Source organism: Penaeus vannamei, chromosome 29 (genome assembly GCF_042767895.1).
Source record: "Penaeus vannamei isolate JL-2024 chromosome 29, ASM4276789v1, whole genome shotgun sequence".
NCBI classification, from domain to species: Eukaryota; Metazoa; Arthropoda; class Malacostraca; order Decapoda; family Penaeidae; genus Penaeus; species Penaeus vannamei.
This window is the reverse complement of record NC_091577.1, coordinates 14,360,208-14,370,207: the sequence shown is the minus strand read 5'-3', so window position 1 is coordinate 14,370,207 and position 10,000 is coordinate 14,360,208. Positions and strand designations below refer to the sequence as shown.

The following is a 10,000-nucleotide window of genomic DNA, read 5'->3' as shown; positions in this document are numbered from 1 at the left end:
ATTCTTGTTCTTTATAGGCATTCTCGAAAGAATTTAGTCCTCCCTGTAAACCAACTCCCCATTTTCTTCTACTCCCATTTTCTTTAACAAACTCATCCTCGTCGAACATCCGGGACACTTCCAAAATTAACACGAGGTAATATGCAGATCCAGAGACCGGTACAAAAATCGGGTAAGATCTTCAACAGAAACAGCGTGGAAATCGATACACAACAAAAGAGACAAGTTGGCAGAAACAATAATTACCGTTTCTAAAATAAACTCAAGAAAACTGTTGAAAATAAGAATATGATGTGTTGACGTATGAGAGAAACAGTGCAAGGGGGCTTGTAGAATCTTGAGTCCCAAATCATAATGATGTTAGTAATAGTGATGATGATGACGATATTGATATTAATGACAGTAATAAAGATAATAGAAAACTTTGACAATGTTAATAATCAAAATGATAATGATAATAATAATAACAGTATCACCGCCAATATATTAGTAATAATAACAATAATAGCAAAAACAACAATAATAGCAAAAACAACAATAATAATAATAACAACAAAGGTAAAAATATTAGTAAAAATTATAACCCTAATATCAAAAATGAAATCTACCCTTGCCCCCCCCCCCCCAATAAATAAATAAATAAAAAAACGGTTACTATTTAACGAAAAATACGCGACGGAACTAACCCTTCCGTGCAAATATATACGTCAATATCTTTCCGTGGATATATTTCACAGCAGCTTTTAACGGGGTCTTTCAAACGCCTCCACCCGTCATTTTTTTTTTTTATAAACACTAAGAAAGGCGGGAAATTAAGGCTTGTTAATGGTGCTGTAAGAAGCGCCATGAACTATTCTGTTATAGGACTCAAAGGTGAAAAAAAATCAATCAATAAATATGTAAATAAACATTCAAATAAACGGATAAATAAACATACGAATATATATGCATACACACATAGAGAAAGAAGGAGACAAATAAAAGTCACTGCGGAATATGCTGACAGACAGACATAAAAAGACATACAAAGACACAGTGCTTATTTTCCAGCGGTGCCCCGACAAGTATGCTCGCTCGCTGTTCAACGTAAAAAAAACGAAAGAAAAAAAACTTTGGGAAGAACATGAGATCCAATTCATAATTTTTAAGGCAGTCTGGAGGATAATAAACATAAAAAATAGACACAGACACATATAAATACATTTATATGCACATGCATATATATATATATATATATATATATATATATATATATATACATATATACATATATACATATATACATATATACATATATATACACATATATATACACATACACATACACATACACATACAGACACACAGACACACACACACACACACACACACACAAATATACATATACGAATACATATACATACACAAATATATATATATATATATATATATATATATATATATATATATATATATATATATATATATATAAGAATAAGAAAACGCACGTCCCTCGCTAAAAACCCAGCCGGGCTAAAATAATCCTAGGTCAAAGTCTGACCTCTTGACCTTTCCCCTCCACGCCCTCTTCCTCGCCGGCGTAAGGAAAGACCTTCTTACATTACCACATATACCCTTCTCCCCCCTCCCCCCCATCCCCAAAATAGAGAAAATATTACCACCATTACCTTATCGCATAAACTTTTCTCCCCTCCCCCCCTTTTCCCCAAAACTAAAGAAAATATCAATATCTTTATCTTATTTACATCCACCTTCCTCCTCTCTTCCTCCTCCCCCCCCCCTCAAAAAAAAAAGAACAAAAAATTACAAACATGATTTCATTACATAGGCCTTCCTCTCCACCCCCTCACTCACCACCCCCCCTTCTAAAAAAGAAAAGAAAAAAAATCACAATCATTATTCACCTTCTTCCCGTCTCCCATCCCCCCTCCTCTCCCCACCCCCACACCTAAAAAAAAACAACAAAAAAACACCCCCTCCTCCAATTCCCACCCCACCCCCTCAAAAAAAAAACACACACTCCTCCTCCACCCCCACCCCCACCCCCCTCAAAAAAAAAAAAAAAAAAAAAAAAAAAAAAAAAAAACTCATCCTTCCTATCCCATCGCGGCGCCGTCCCGAGCCGCCGCGCAACTTCCTCGCAAGAATCCGCCGGTTCCGCGGGGAGGATGGAGAGCCAGACGAAAGACGTATCGCGGAGATATTAGGAAAGTTTTGCGCGCATAATCCGAGGGAGGGGGGGTGAGGAGGGAGGGAGGGGAGGGGAGGGGAGGAGAGGAGGGAGGAGGAGGGGAGGAGGGGGAGGGGAGGGAGGAAAGAGGGGAGGGGGAGAGGAGAGGTGAGGTGTGTGGGATACGACTCTCTCCCTTCCCTTCCCTCCCTCTTCTCCTTCCACGCATCCCCCTCCCTTCCCTGGAATAGGTGTCCTCTCCCCTTACTAATACCCCCCATCCCTCCCTCACCTCCCACCCCCTCCCTTTCCCTTGATTAGGATCCCTCTCTATCTATTCATATCCGCTTCTCCATCCTACCCTTCCCTTCCTCTGTATAATATTTTACCATTACTTTTACCATTACTTTTATTCCCTTCCTTACCTACCTCTCCCTTTTCCTTTCGCATGACTAATATCCGATTTCCTTGCCTATTTCGCCCCTCCCCACCGCTCCCCTCTCCTGATTACTATCCCGTTCCCTCCTCCCTCCCTCCCTCCCTCCTCCTCCCTCCCTCCCTCTTCCTCCCCCTCCCCCCTCCTTCCTCCCTCCTCTCTCCCTCCCCCTCCTTAACTCCTCCTCCTCCTCCCCTCCTCTCCCCCTCTCCTCCCTCCCCTCCTCCTCTCCTCGCTCCCTCCCTCCCTCCCTCCTCCTCCCCTTCCTCCCTCCCTCCTCCTCCTTCCTTCCTCCTCCCTCCCTCCCTCCTCTTCCCCCTCTCTCCCTCCCTCCTCCTCTCCTCCCCCTCTGCTTCCCATTTCCCTTTCCCTCCCCGGATTCCCACCTCGCTCCGGCTTAATCGTTTCTCCACGGCGGCCTCGGACACGCGGCCCAGTGAACACACGTACATAATTCGTATACGGACATGCATACGTACATGTATACAAACGTACATGCATACACACATGCATATATGAATAAGCAAACACACAGAAAGAGACAGACAGACAGACACACACACACACACACACACACACACATACACACACACACACACACACACACACACACACACACACACACTCAAACACACACACACGCACTCACACACACACAGTCATAGATGAGAAGAGTGAGAACAAAGGGGATAATATGCATATAAATGAGAAGAGAGAGAGAGAGAGAGTGAGAGGGAAAAATGTATATCGAGAGACAACAGGATTAGAGGAAATAAAAACGGCGATAAATACAGAATGGAAGGATTAAACTTCGTGAATGGAAATGAAAAAAAAAGAGAAAAGACGGAGGAAAATAAGGAATAATAACAAAACGGAGAACAAAAAGAACCAAGAGAAAGAGAAATAAGGAAGAAACATTTAACCAAAACAACAACAACAAAAACAACAGAATCGCCAGTTGAAAATAATCACTAAAAACTAACAACAGAAAAAAAAACATTAATTCGACATTAATGGAAAAATAACAAGCCCCCTCTCCCCCCAAGATCCGCACTGTATCCGCAAAGTCCTCGCAAAAGTCGAGTCCCATCCACAGCGGGTTGGCGTGTGCGGATCCGCCAGCGAAGGAACGCCCTTCTCCCTTCCTCCTCTTGCCCCCTCCCTTTTCTCTCCTCCTCTTGCCCCTCCCCACACTCCCTTCCTCCTCTTGTCCCCTACCTTCCTCCCTCCTCTTGCCCCCTCCCATCTCCCTTCCTCCTCTTGTCCCTCCCATCTCCCTTCCTCCTCTTGTCCCTCCCATCTCCCTTCTTCCTCTTGCCCCCTCACTTCTCCCTTCCTCCTATTGCCCCCTCCCTTTCTCTCCTCCTATTGCCCCTCCCTTCCTTCTCCCTCCTCCCCCTTCCTCTTGCCCTCTCCCTTTCCCCCCTTTTGCCCCCTTTCCCTCCTGTGATCTTATAGACACCGGGGGAGGGAGAGGGATGGGGGTCGTTGAGAGGTCCATCCCCTCCCTCCGGGTTGGTCTCTTCTCCTTCTCCTTCTCCCTCCTGCTCTTGTCTCCCCTCTCTTTTCCCTCTTAATTTCGTCTCTCCTCTCTTCTCACTCCTGCTATTGTCACCCCGCCATCTTCCCTTCCACTCTTGTCTCCCTTTCCTCTCTCCTTGCTTGTGCCCTCCGCCTCCCCCTCTCCCCCCTTTCCCTCTCCCTTCGCCTCCCCCATCTGCCCCCTTCTCCTCTCCCTCTCCCTCCGCCTCGCCTCCTCTCCCCTCTCCTCCCTCTTCTTCTGCTCCGTCTCCCTTCTTCTCCTCCGCCTCCCCTTCTTGCCCTTCCCCTCCTCCTCCTCCCCTTCTTTTCCTCCTCCTCTCCTTCTTCCCCTCCGCCTTCCTTCTTCTCCTCCCCACCCTCCCCTCTCCTTCGCCCCCGCCCCCTCCTCCTCCACTCCTCGGGCGCTGACGACTGGACAAAGGCCCCTGGAGCCGCGTCACACGCCTCGGGAAGCACCCTCGACCGCGGACGGACGCCGATTCACACGCGCGTGCACACTCTCTCTCACTCGGGCCTGCGGGCTACTGCGGACCGCATGTACTGCCAACACGCTGGTCACACACACGTGCATGCACCCTCTTACACAGACACACACACACACACACAAACACACAGCCATAGTCAAACACAAACATGCACACAAACACACACACACACACACACAGCCACAGACAAACACACACACGCACACGCACACGCACACACATACACAGCCACAGACAAACACACACACGCACACGCACACGCACACACATACACAGCCACAGGCAAACACGCACACACATACACAGCCCCAGACAAACGCAAACATGCACACAACACAAACACACACGTGCCCATTTTAGCTATTTCAATTCTAAAAAAAACAAAAACACGTCAGATGCACGAGGAGCGCGGCAGACCAATGAGATTTTGATGATTAATTCAAGCATATTAGCGACTGAGGAATATGAATAACTGCAAAAAATAATCGTATAAAATCAGGATCTTCCAATTTAGGTCATGTTTCGTCGTTAAAAATCGTGCGTTGGATATAAATAATATCGATCAATAAACAGCTTTAAATAGAAAATGCGGTCGCGACATGGATGCTCCTCTCTCTCTCTCTCTCTCTCTCTCTCTCTCGCTGTTTATCTCCCTCTCCTTATTCCTCTTCCTCTTCTCCCTCCCCCCACCACTCTCTTTCTCTCTCTCCATCTACATCCCACTCTCCTTATTCCTCTTCCTCTTCTCCCTCCCGCCACCACTCTCTTTCTCTTTCTCTCTCTCTCTCTCTCTCTCTCTCTCTCTCTCTCTCTCTCTCTCTCTCTCTCTCTCTCTCTCTCTCTCTCTCTCTCTCTCTCCAATTTATTTCTTCTTTTCCTGTCTCCGCACACAATATGCAAATCAACACACTGTACTTGCCACGTGCGAGACAACAAAAATAACAAAACAAACAACAATAAAAAAAAAAACATACAAGCAACAACAACAATAAAACCACAACAACAAAATCTAAACAAACAACAAAACAACAACAATAAAAAAAAAATCAACCGCAGCCACAACACCAATAAAAACAAGAGCACCCCTCCACCCCCCGACCACCCCAACCCTCCGCCACCACCCACCCCCACCCCCACCCCCACCACCACCCCCACCCCCACCACCGGCGCCAACAAAAACAGCGACAACGAAAAGCCTCGGTCGCATCCGTCCATTTAAGGCAACAAAAACACGGCCCGCCCCTCCGTTCTCGGCCAGTGTGTCAGTTCCACGTTCGTTTTCCTCTCCCCTTTTTTTGTGGAAAACGATGAGGGGAAGAAGTGATAAAGGAAGAGATATAAGAAGTGAAAAAGAAAGAGGGGGAGAAGGGGAAAGTGATAAAAGAAGAAACGATGAAGGAAAGAAGTGATAAAAGAAGAGATATAAGAAGTGAAAAAGAAAGAGGGGAAGAAGGGGAAAGAATAGATATGAGAAGTGAAAAAAGGAAGAGGAGAGAGAGGGGGAAGAAGGGGAAGGATGTGGAGAGAGAGGGGGTGGGAGATGAGAAAGAGAGAGAGGAAGGCAGAGAGATAGAGAGATGAAAATAGATATAGGCAGATAGAAAGAGAGAGAAAAGGGAAAAGAATGAAAAAAACAAAAAAACAAACAAACATAAAGTCATCTCTTCCGTCTCCCTTTTTTATTCTCGCACTCTTCTCTCCCTTCTTAATCTCTCAGTTCCCCCTTTCGCACCCCCGCCCTCTTCCATCTTTATCCCTCCCTCCCATCTCCGTCTTTATCAACCCCCACTCCGACCCCGTTTTGTTATCTCTCTGTCTCTCTCTTTATTCTTTTCTCCTTTATTCGTTCATCTATGCATCATTGTTATCATTATTTTGTCTATCCATTTTCATTTATTTTCATCGTATTGTTATTTGATCAATTTTCCTTTTTTACTTTTTTTCTCCAACCTGTTCGTTGTATTCTATCGCATCTTAAAGTATTTATCGTGTATTAAATTATTCAGTTTTTTTTGTGTCGTGCTTTGTAGGTAACAACTTAGTCGTCAACTTTTCCCTCAGATTTCTTTGAATATTTGATAAGAAATTTTGTATCTCGATCGATGTTCACAGCCTCTCCGTCTCCCTTGCCCCCCACCCCCTCTTTCCTTCTCTCCCCCCTCCCTCTTTCTCTTTCTCTCTCTCTCTCTCTCTCCTTCCCCATCAACTTCTTCCACCTCCTTCCGTTCTTCCTTCCTTCCCTCCTCCTACCCGGGCCCCTCTCCCTCCTTCTATCCCACACTTCCCTTCCTCCTACCCTCACTCCTTTCCTCCCTCCCTCTTTCCTTCTACCCACTCACCCTCCCTCCTTCCCCCCCCCTCCTTCCATTCGTCCTTCTACCCACCCATCCATCCTCCTTGCTCCCTTCCCTCCCTCACTCCTTCCTTCCTTCCACCCCACCCTCCCTTCCCTCCCTCCTTCCACCTACCCCTCCCTAACTCCTTCCCTCCACTACTCCACCCACCCCTCCTTCTCTTCCTCACTCCTTCCCTCCCACTCTTCCACTCTACCCACCCACCCATCCATCCTCCTTCCTCCCCTCTCTCTTCCCTTCCTCCTACCCTCGCCTAACTCCTTCCCTCCTTCCTTCCACCCATCCACCCATCCTCCTCCTTCCCTCCCTCCTTCCACCTACCCACCCACCCTCCTTCCCTCCTTCCTTCCACCCATCCACCCACCTTCCTCCCTCTCTCTTCCCTCCTTCCTCCTACCCTCCCTCCATTCACCTACCTGCCCACCCACCCTCCTTCCTTCCCTCCTTCCCTCCTTCCCTCCTTCCCTCCCCCTCTTCTGTTGTCCCATTAAATGCTAATCACTGACCTCCTTTCCGCGTATTCAGAGGCGGACTTTCATTCAAAGTTATTTTCTTGTTAGCATCTCGCACTAACTTGGACTCGGCAATATCGTATTCCAATTATGCCCAGTTCATTCTCCTTCTTTCTTCCCCCTTCTTTTTCTTTTTGTTTTCGCTTCTTCTTCTTCCTCGTTTCGCTTAGTTCACTTTCTTCTTCCTGTTCTTTTCGCCCACTTATTATTTTTTTTTTTCTTTTTGCCTTCTTAGTTTTTCTTACTTCTTTTCGCTTACTTCTTGTTCTTCTTCTTTTCGGTCACTTCTTTTTCTTCTTTTCTCTTATGCGATTTTCCTTTTTCTGCTTCTCCTTTCTAGGTTTATTTACTTCTTATTCCTTCCGTCTTCTATCTTTCACCTTCCCTCTCTTTCTCTTTCTTCGTCTTGCCCCAACCTCATCTCTCCTTCCCCCTCCCCCTACCTCCCCTCCTCCTCCCTACCCCCTCTCCCCTTCCTCCCCCTCCCCCTTTCCCCTCCCTCTCCCATCCCCCCTCCTTCTCCCCCCACCCCCTCCCCTCTCTCCTCCTCCCCCCACCCCCTCCCGCCTCCTCCTCCTCCCTCCCTCCTCCCTCCCCCCCCCCCCCCCCCACCCCCTCTCTCCTCCTCCTCCTCCCTCTCCCTCCCCCTTCCCCCTCCCTCCACCCCCGCATCGCCGAGGTTCCTGTCGCAATATGACGCTCCCGGCAGCTCCCCCGAAGCATTACAGAGCGGAGTCGCCATTAAACACTCGCACGGCCCGAGTTAGCAGCGGCGGCGGCGGCGGCGGCGGCGGCGGCCACATGGACGTACATACACGCGTACGTACATAAATACATGCATTCATACGTACATAGATACATTCATACGTACATACATACATACATACATGCATTCATACGTACATAGATACATTCATACGTACGTACATACATACATACATGCATTCATACGTACATACATACATTCATACGTACGTACATACATTCATACGTACATAGATACATTCATACGTACATACATACATACATACATGCATTCATACGTACATACATACATTCATACGTACATACATACATTCATGAGTACATACATGCATTCATACGTACGTACATACATTCATACGTACGTACATACATTCATGAGTACATACATGCATTCATACGTACATACATACATTCATACGTACATATATGCATTCATACGTACATACATGCGTTCATGCGTATATACATACATTCATACGTACATACATACATCCATACGTACATTCATACACATGTACATATATTCATGTATACAAACATACGTACGAACATATATTCGTACGTACATACATATCCGCATACGTAGGCACAAACATACTTCCATACAGACACATATCCGCATTCATACGGGCAAACACACACACACACACACACACACACACACACACACACACACACACACACACACACACACACACACACACACACACACACACACACACACACACACAACCCTCCCTCCACCACCCCCCACACACACAACCCTCCCCACCCTCATCCCCCCTTCTCCCCACCCCATCCCCCCTTCTCCCCCACCCTCCCACCCCCCTACCCCGCCGCCACACACGCCACAGATGTTTACAATCACCAAACTTGCCTCCAGTGACCGCATTCACGAACACTTTTTCTTAAAGGAAGGAATTAGATTCTCCCCCCCCACCCCCCCACCCCCCCGTTTCGTCTTCACGGGGTGTTTCTTTCTTTCTGTTTTTTTTCCGTTTTCTTCGTTGTCATCTGTGTTATTGTTGTTGTTATTATTATTATTATTACTATTATTATTATTATCATTATTATCATTACTATTATTATTATCATTATCATTATTATCATCATCATCATTATTATTATCACCATCATTATTGTTCTTATATAGTTTATCATTATTGCTACGACTATTAATAAAATCATCATCATGATCTATTTCATGATCATCATTATCAGCATTATCACTATTATCACTTTCACCTTCATTACCACCATCATATACCACGAACGTCACTATCACTACAATCATCATCATTATCTTTCGAGAAGGCACTGTCACTGTTGTTATTATCCTCATTTTTACTATTCTTATCACTATCATTTATCACTATTGCTACGACAACTAATACTTATACTATCAACATCATTATCATCATTATCATAATAAGTATCATCATTTCATCATTATTATCAGTACCATTTTATCCTCATTATCATTGTCACTATCATCATCATCACCCTCATTACATATCACAATCAAATCGCAAACACAATCACCACCACAATCACCATCATCATGATCTTTCTCGCAATGAACACGCCCAAGCTTTCATTTATTTCAATGTAAGTTACGTGGATAAAACTAACTCCTGATCCTCCAAGTTGTGAGAAGAGAAACGATAAAATGAGTAAATTAAGGCAGATATTTCGAGGGGTAACTGTTCACTTGGCAGCCATTGGGGCTTAGCACT

The 10,000-nt window shown here is 45.7% G+C and overlaps 1 protein-coding gene across 1 annotated transcript in view; it reads right to left on the bottom strand.

The window, feature by feature from the left end:
* Window positions 1–10,000, bottom strand: part of LOC113812566 (uncharacterized) — a 159,689-nt gene that overhangs the window by 10,501 nt on the left and 139,188 nt on the right. The window lies entirely within an intron of this gene.